Source organism: Lytechinus pictus, chromosome 1 (genome assembly GCF_037042905.1).
Source record: "Lytechinus pictus isolate F3 Inbred chromosome 1, Lp3.0, whole genome shotgun sequence".
Classification (NCBI taxonomy): domain Eukaryota; kingdom Metazoa; phylum Echinodermata; class Echinoidea; order Temnopleuroida; family Toxopneustidae; genus Lytechinus; species Lytechinus pictus.
The window spans coordinates 41,907,741-41,916,937 of record NC_087245.1 but is presented as its reverse complement, the minus strand read 5'-3'; the positions used below and the strand labels follow the sequence as shown (position 1 = coordinate 41,916,937).

The window sequence follows — 9,197 nt, the reverse complement described above, 5'->3', positions numbered from 1 at the left end:
ATTAGGACAAGTTACAAGAACACTCAGTGGTCAAGTATGTCAAAAATCCAAGGTGGCTTCAAAAAATTGATTATAGAATAGCCCTGTTACTAAAGAATTGACATATTTCGTGTAATATCTGCCAAGGGCATATTATTTTGATATCTAAACCATGGTTTTAAAAGTCAGTAAATACATCATGACATGGAACAAGTTACAAGGACAGTGAGTAATCCAATATGTCTAAACATCTAAGATGGCTTCAAACAATCGGGGTTTGATTGGAGTCTGTTGCTTAAAAATTGACATAGTTCATTGAAAGTCAACCAAGGAAAAATGATTTTGGTGTTCAAACTTTGGTTTAAAGTTTCGAAAAATACGTTTAGACTTGTTACAATGATATCCAGTTGTCCAAATTGCCTAAAAATCCAAGAGGGTGACCAAAATGGAATCTAAAATGACTTCTATCACTCAAAAATTATCAGAGTGCATACAACCTGTGAGAAACATCTTTGGTGTCTACACTGTGGTATGAAGGGTCCACTATTACATTAGGACAAGTAACAAGGATGGTTAATTTTCAATTTTGTCCAAAATCCAAGGTAGATCAGAGATCATGATATATATATATATATGAATTAAATAAAATTGAGTCAATCAAATGTTATGCAGGGTCGGCTGGAACAGTTCATAAGAGCTGAAGTGGGTTCCCTAGGTAAATGAAAATATTTGATTATTATAACTCTGGCTTACTAACTGATCTATCATGAATAGTTATCATGAATGATTATGCATTAACTTTTTTGCAGAAATAATAACAGACTTATGAATTGATTTTTATTTTTCCTTTATAGGTGTATTTGCAAATGGATTACAGCGACATTTTTATCCTCGTTCACTCACTATGGTTGGCGGCTTGATTGGGTCAGTCTGTGTGATGGTTTGCTCTCTCCAAGACCAATGTATTCCTAACAGTTTTCCTTTTCATTTCGGGTGAGGATTCGTTTCTCGAATTGAGCGTTCGGGTGACACCGTGATTCCAGAATTAAACATTAAACAAACAGGGTAGCGTTTAATGGAAGGATTTGTCGGACGTTTTATCCGACAGTTACCATAGTAACAATGCCTCTTAGCCAATCAGAATCATGGAAAGATGTCAGATCTGACTTCTAGTCCGACTAGAATGTTGATGAAACGTTCCCCAGGTCACTGCTACTTAACACCAGCAAACCACATTCCAAACATACCAGACGGTATGTTCATGTCATTGAAGACAAATCTTTCTTTCTTTTTTAAAATTTATCTTGAATTCGGTTTGCTGGTGCGATTATGAATGCATATTAGAATTTGTATCCCTCTTATGAATATTCATGAGTATTCTAGATAAACGATTGGTCAATTCGTGATCATGTGACAAAGTATAATTTTAATAGGAAAAACGTCGTTGTAGAGTTTTCTTCCAGCTCCGTATATTTTTCGATATACTTTCATGGGAGAACTGCGCATGCTTATGCTCGATATGTTCTCTCAACGTAAAACTGCGCATGTTCCCTGACCGCAAAAAATAAAAATAAATGCAATGAAATACAAGCTCTCGCTCAAATTATTTACCGACAATATGAAAAGTCAGTCGCAGGCAGCGTAACTCTCATTAACTGCAGTCGGGTAGAAGCCGCGCGCAGCCTACCCAGGGCAGGGACTGCATGGCTCGCATTAGCTCGACAGGCCTAAGTTAGGACTAGATCCAGCGACTTTAGAATCGATCTCGATTGGTTGCACGTCAGCAAGGACCAGGTTAAAGAGGGATATAAGACAAATATATCAGGCGTTTCCTTCGAAAGCATAGTGAGAAGTATTAACCCTCGGTTGGACTGCCCCTCGGGAAAAAATAGTAATTGCCAGTCCAACTTCGGATAAATAATTCCCACTCTCCTTTCTCAAAGCCTAATATATCTTAATTATAATAATGATTATAGGAAATCCCTAGGTCAACGTCTCCGTATGGCCTGTCATATTCTTTTACGGGTTAGTGCAAGAAAGCGCGTTGCCCGGCGCGTTACTAGTATAAGACGCGTTAATCGGCGCGTGATACTGCTCATGATATAGCGCATGATACAGCGCGTTATATATACCGTGTTTACACTTAATAGGCAATTGGTTCTGAACCAAATGCCGATGCAGAATCGGCATTTGGAATGCGTTTACACGTTGTTACAGCTCGCGGTTCAGAACCGCGAGCCGATGCAAAAACCTGAAATGATACGCATACCTACAATATACGTCATAATAAAGACAACGCTGGATCAGTGCGCTTACAATTACGTCACAATGGTAAAGTAATTGAAATGCGCACAAATTGCCGGTGCAGAATCGACTTTCTGTTTACACGTAGTAAAAAAGCCGATTCTGCATCGGCTCGCGGTTCAGAACCTACTACTTTGGTGGTGCAAATTGCCGGTTCTGAACCGCGAGCCGATTCAAGTTGCTCGCGTTTACACGCTATGAAAAAGCCGATGCTGAATCGGCTCGCGGTTCAGAACCGCGAGCCGATTCAAATGCCGATTAAGTGTAAACACGGTAATAGAGCGTTAATCAGCGTGATGAGGTGCGAACGGCGCATGACACGGCACGTAAAACGGCATGTGAAATGGCGCGAGATATTGGCGCGTGTAACGGCCCGATAAAAATTAATAAAGTAAAAAAGATAACTAAATAAATAAACTAGAAAATAAATCCATAAATAAAATGAATATCAAGTAAAAGATCTATATATTCTGTGTGGGGATTTCTTTGGGCTGGCAAACAGGTAGTATCTTTTTTGAAAACTAGTTGTGCTAATAAAAAACCAATATCTGAATGATAAGTATATATACCAAATACATATAATAGTTTTCTGGCACTGTAACCAACAACTCACTGTTTAGGAAATATTGACTGTAAATTAATAAGTTCAATGACCATGTAAAGCCAAGAAACGAGTTGATTGGCGCACGATAATAAAATCATAGTATGTTAAAAGTGTTAACCTGACCCAAAAAATATTTCTGAAAGATGATGTAGCTCTCCAGACCGTATAACAATAATTATAAAGTTACACTTAACGGTTAAAGCACTTGATTTTTTGTATACGGCTATTACTAGATGGAGTTTACTTACTCTGACCTTTGTACCATCCTCTTCATATCAAAGTTTAACAACATTTTTCAATGCGAAGTTGTCTTATCCTTGTATTCTATTGTTATGTATAAGCTACTTCTTTAATCCAACAGTGAGTCAAAGCTAATTTACAACTCGCGTTACTGACACTTTCTGAAATTACTTATCTTAAATATTTTGTATGTTTTTGGTAAAATTCAGAACCTTTACCAAAACATTAAACATATAGTTATATGTCATATTGAACAAACTGAATAATTCCCACTTGTCCTTATCTCTAGAAAGTATTATCTTTATTTTTTTTTACAGGAATGGGGTACGCAATGACTGTACTCCCCTCTGAAGCCTTAGTTATCTGTGTGTTTGGAGACAATTACTTGCTTCCATTCTGCGTAAATGCAACGGGTGGTGGTGTTGGAATGATGATACTGCCATTCTGTGTCCAGAAACTGTTTTCTATCTATATGGTTGGCGTGGGGCTCTCCTTATTCTTGGGGGATTCAATCTCCACACTGTCGTGTCTGGGGCGTTGTTCCAAGCACACGCCCCGAAGGAATCAGTCAAAGACGGACCGACAGAAAAGGATCAATTGGTTTCAACGGTGGCGAATGATCCTCTTGATGACCAGAATGATAAATGTAGCCATGGCAAAGGCAAACTTGGAAGAGTTTCACTACCCAACCGATGCTGCAGCAATGTGTGGGAACATATTTTGTCAAACTTCAGTGTGGTCAGAGAATTTCCACTAATGATCTATATGATGATAGCAGCGTTTCCCCCATGGTATATATAACGCACACGGGTTGGACAATATTCGTTATAGCAAATGCAGAAACTGCCGTCTTTCTCTCCATCGCTGGCGGAATTGGAAACACGATTGGCCGCCTTTTTCCATCTGCCCTTAACATTTGCGACAAAGACTTATTTACTTCTAGAATCTCTTTCCTAGCGTTTGGTGGAGTCGGGGCGGTGTCTTTTTGTTTGAACTCGGTAACGACAAGTTTTTCCGTGCTTATCGTTTTTACCGGCTTCAGCGGTTTGGCATTAGGGGCTAAAACTGTCTATAAGAGTGCAGCAACAGTGGACATTGTTTCAGAATCTTCTTCATCAACTGCCTTGGCTTTCGCGTTAATATGTTCGGGTATGGGAGAACTAGCCGGGGGGTTGACAGGTAAGAGACTATTCCTTAAGGCATTTAAGGGGAAGGGCTAGTAGAATGCCAGGACAATCCAGAATAGATCGACGCTTGCAATAAATTCGTTTGAGTAATTTTGTTGTTATTTTATTATAATAAGCAATCCTGTGGGTTTTGTTTGAAATTCAGATCAGCAGTCACTCTCTCAACAGTTATTCTTGTGATGTTACAACAATGCTACCCTAGTCAGAGCCTATACTATAAAGCTTATCTTAATATAATAGATCTATACGGAATAAAACAGAAATGGTTGATATTACATCAGCCGAATATACATAATTACGCCCTCCCCTGTTCAAATGCAAATTCTTGTTCTTTTTTTGTGTGTTCATTTGGTGATTGATTTTCTTTTCCTTGTCCTATCTCTCATTCAGGCAAAATCTGGGATGTAACCGGCTCTCTGGAAACAGCTTTCCTTTTTCTTGGACTTATTGATATTCTGGGTGTAGTCACTTTGTTGCTTAGTTTAATACACCAGAAACTGATGAAAATGAAAAGCAAGAGCAATGCAATCCAAGCGATGTGATTATTATTATCATTATTATAAGTAGTAGTAGTATCCGCTTTTCCCATTTTGCCTGAAACGATTGCAATGAATAGCAGGTTAAATGGAATGATAAAAACTACCAATGAGATTGGTGAAGACTTACTTTGACTTAACAAGTCATAAAAGGGGTCTTGCGCCTTTGACTGTCGGCATGTTATACATCATCATGCATGCATTTACAACAACGCCATAATCATATTGTCACGCATTTTGGTTGATGTTCCGATATTATCTTATCATGTTTATGTATATATGTCCGAACTCCTAGTTTAACCTTGTGGTCAGTGTATTGGTCGTTATATGCTTTTCACACTGCACTTTTTTTTCCTTAGCCCCACCAATTTCCTGGGGTTAAGCTTAGCCCACTTCGCTTTCACACTACGTTTTAGCAAAGTGGGCTAGCACGGTAAATAGTACGTTACTATCTGGCCCTGCAAAAAAGCAGGGTTAGCCGGCTTATTGTGGTGCTAGCACCACAATTGCAGTGCTAAGAGATGCAGTGTGAAAACGAAACAGGGCTAAGGAAAGTGGGGCTAGGCATTAGCCAATCACAGAAGTTGAATTGCACATTAATCACGCTCTGTATGGTAAAATCATCAATATTCATGAGCAGAGGAATAGTCCCGGAGGGCGTTTCATGAAAGGACTTGTCGGTCGTTTTATCCGACAAGTCCCATTTTATCCGACAGTTACCATAGTAACAGTACCTCTCAGCCAATCAACATCAGAGAAAGATGTCAGATCTGACAACTTGTCGGATGAAAATGTTGATGAAACACTCCCCAGGGTTAAGGCATTAACCCCGGCTCAGCAGATAGTATGGAGTTAAGAAAGACAGTGTGAATCGAAAAAAGATAGTATGGGGTTAAGGCTAGTCCGGGGTTAAGGGTAGTATGGGGTTAAGGAAATGCAGTGTGAAAAGCATATTGCTTGACTTTATCCTATCCTTGTTGGATTGATTTATCCTCTCTCTCTCTCTCCTGAATCTGGGTTTTCGCTGTGTGCTGGGGATGACCTTCATGCTATGTCCAGAAAATGTATATAAGAGAGCAGCATCTCAGTCAAGTTTAGTTTTTCGAGAGTCTTTTCCGAGCATAGTCTTACATGTATTCCAGTTTAGTCTTCATCAAGTTTAGTCTGAGTCTAAGTTTAGTTCAGAATTATTACAAGTTAAGTTCTTATAATTGTTCCAGTAGTTATCTCAGTTATTTTCATTTATCGCTGGAGTTATCGATTTATCATCCTCGCATATTCAATTGCACCTATACCACGTTTTGAACAGTAATAAACTACTGAACTTTAATTTCATGCGTAGTGACCTTTATTTCGCTTCCACGGTATTAATTAAGCTCTGGCCATCCTCGACATTAAACTCTTATAGCGAGACTCGTAGGACAAACTGAGCCGTCGTTACAATATATCCATTCTTTTCGATATGACATCTACTGCTCCATTACTCAATTCAGTCGAGAATGCATGCTTAACATGCAGCTTTGAGGAAAAAAGACCTTTGAGATAACCCCGAAAACAAATGCTTCTACCAAGGACAATCCATGAATCCGCAGATATGAGCAACGGTAACGCGCGTTTTTGTGCCGATGAAACCCCGTGACCTACGGCATTTCGATAACGACTTTGATGACCTAATAAAAAGGACATAAACTGACATTTACGAGTCGTATTAGTTCGCCCCGTGACGCTTATACATCGTAAAATGTTCTCATAAACTTTCGAGAGTTATCGGCCTGAATTCATTTTCCCCAGGGAAGCGCACTCTCACTTATTGAGCTGCGTATAGTATAGCCTTTGCTATGTCAGTGCAAGTAGACAGCACGTTGATAGTGCCATCAAAACAAACTTATAACGCCACTATGATGAATTCAGTGTGTTGCCTCATATTGCGTGCTTTGTTTATATATATATATAAACAAATATATCTAATCGATTGGGGGCCTTTGGAAGTATGTTTCCGGAAATGGAATATTTTCATATCTAGAGTAGATAGCTGTACCATGCAACTTTATCGCCGTTTTATAGTAATGATAATATTAATAGTTTAATTTATATATCGCGTCATGCTTTGGTTTCTAAGCGCTTTACATTTGAATTATTATTACCTTAGTTATAGGACTCATCACTGTTCCACACATAAAGTGCGCAATCTCCACTCCCTGGGGAATAGCTGGTCAGATAAACCGTTCATCGATGCACAAATGCCAATCTAATCACATTGACTTTCACGTCCTACCGGGTACCCATTTAACACCTTGGTGGACAGTGACAAACGTGGATGTGCCTTGCCAAAGGACGATAGCGCCGGGTGGAATTCGAACCTTTGACCCTTGGTTTAAGAGTCACAAGTGACTGAATCACTACACTACGACACCACCAATATATATATAGATGCAGTTGCCAAAATAAATGAATGATTGAATAAATTCTAGTGTATGTTGTGCTCGGTAATTGTTTTGGTTTTCACAGTGGTGCACGGATGGGGGGGGGGATTTTGGACCCCCAAATGTACTCACGACTAACAAAAAAAGGAGAGAAAGACAGGAAACGCAACGAAAACAATGGGTATGTTGTTATTACATGAATATTATGTCAGAATCTATCGCAAAATTTGATTTTTGTATTAAAAGGGTCCAAATTTTGCCCTGTACGCCATTTTTGGTTCTTTACTACTTTTCCCATAGTTCCCAGGGAGGGCCATCCACATTATGGTAGCAGAATAATGTAGGGAAGTTCTTTCCATTTTAGAAGTTTTAACATAGCTTACCCAAGGCATGCAAACGATTTGCGAAAAAGTCATGTGAAAAACTTAATAATAATATTAAAAGATAGGCTTCTGAATTCACTGAAATTATAGACCCATTAATACATAAAACCCGCAAATTTTCCAAATACATATGTATAAATTTATCATCTTCACACACGGGTTGTTCCAGGATATTTCGATAGGAGGGAGGGCAAGGGGACCTATTTCTTTTTTTTTTCCACTTGATACACGGTTTTATAGTCGCGGTCGTTACCTCTCTTTTTATATCTACTTGAAAGGAGGAGCGGTGGTGGTAATTCTCTTTCTCATCTTCATCAAGCCTCGCCCCTATTTTGTAAGCATTTCTGCATCATTAGAATGCATGCATCAACTCCACCGACAGTACCTCATGACGTTCCGCTCCAGCCAAAGAAACACAATTCGGATTATTTGACTATAGAGGGAAACCGATGTGATGACCCGAACTTGACCCAGTTTTGTGTCTCAGATATCCGTCATTAGGACTGCTGTTTCCAAGAACCCATCACGGCCCATTGCCAAATGGGTGTTTGAGATGGAGCTGGCGTTGGAGAGAAGTAGAAAACGTAAAGGGGGGGGGGGGCAGAATGGTTGCAGGCTTGCAGCGATTAATCAACATCGTAAACGTATTGATCGTGACAATCATCTCAGTCTTCAAACTTACATCTGGAGGGCGCTGTTTCCCGCTGTTTATGCTATTAACCCGTTGAAAACTGGATTCACGTGATCCCTGTACAAAACCTATTAAATCTACAGAATTTAGTATCAAACTGGTTAAAGTAGATATCATTTCAGGCACAGTCCAAATTTTTATTGAACCAATAATGATCATAATAAGAATAGCTGTGGGCGGATTGGAAATGCAATTTTGGAGTCAGTTTCTGTAACTGTTCAGAAAAAATTGTTCAGTAAAATTGAACCGTATACAAATTTATGAAAATCGACGTGATCAACGTTGTGTATTGCAGGCTGAATTTGCCATTCGGTGCATGATTTGCAATGGCTGCATTTTATCGGTTTATGATCATTGGTCTAATATGCCAATTCGTCCAATTACCAAGTTGTCTACCATCATTTGGTCCAACATCAGTTCGTCCACTATCCACATGGTCTACATTCTATTTCGTCCATTCATCATCTTGCCAATAGGATATGACGAAATGGTCATAGACGAACTGGTATTTAGACGAAGTGATGATTTGACCAAATGGTTATTGGGCCAAATGGTTGCTAGACGAATTTCTTATGGACGGAATGGCATTAGACTGAATGAAGGTAGACCATGTGATGAGTGGACGAGTTGGCAATAGACGACTTGGCAATTTACCGTTTTCTCAATGTCTACATGCGATTGTAATGTAATGATTTACTCGCAAGATGATTCGTAGTCTTTAGAAAGCACTCAGTCAGTTACGACTTCAGCCACCTTCAGAGGGAAGGCCTTTTCAACAATGAGGACTACTTATATTACAATATGGATTTTATCCCTCAAAAAATATTTTCAGATTTCAGATTTTTTTTTC

General features: G+C 39.1%; 1 pseudogene; it reads left to right on the top strand.

Annotated features, from left to right (window-relative positions):
- Window positions 1–883: 883 nt before the first annotated feature.
- Window positions 884–4,856, top strand: LOC129267392 (monocarboxylate transporter 12-like; annotated as a pseudogene).
- Window positions 4,857–9,197: the final 4,341 nt, after the last annotated feature.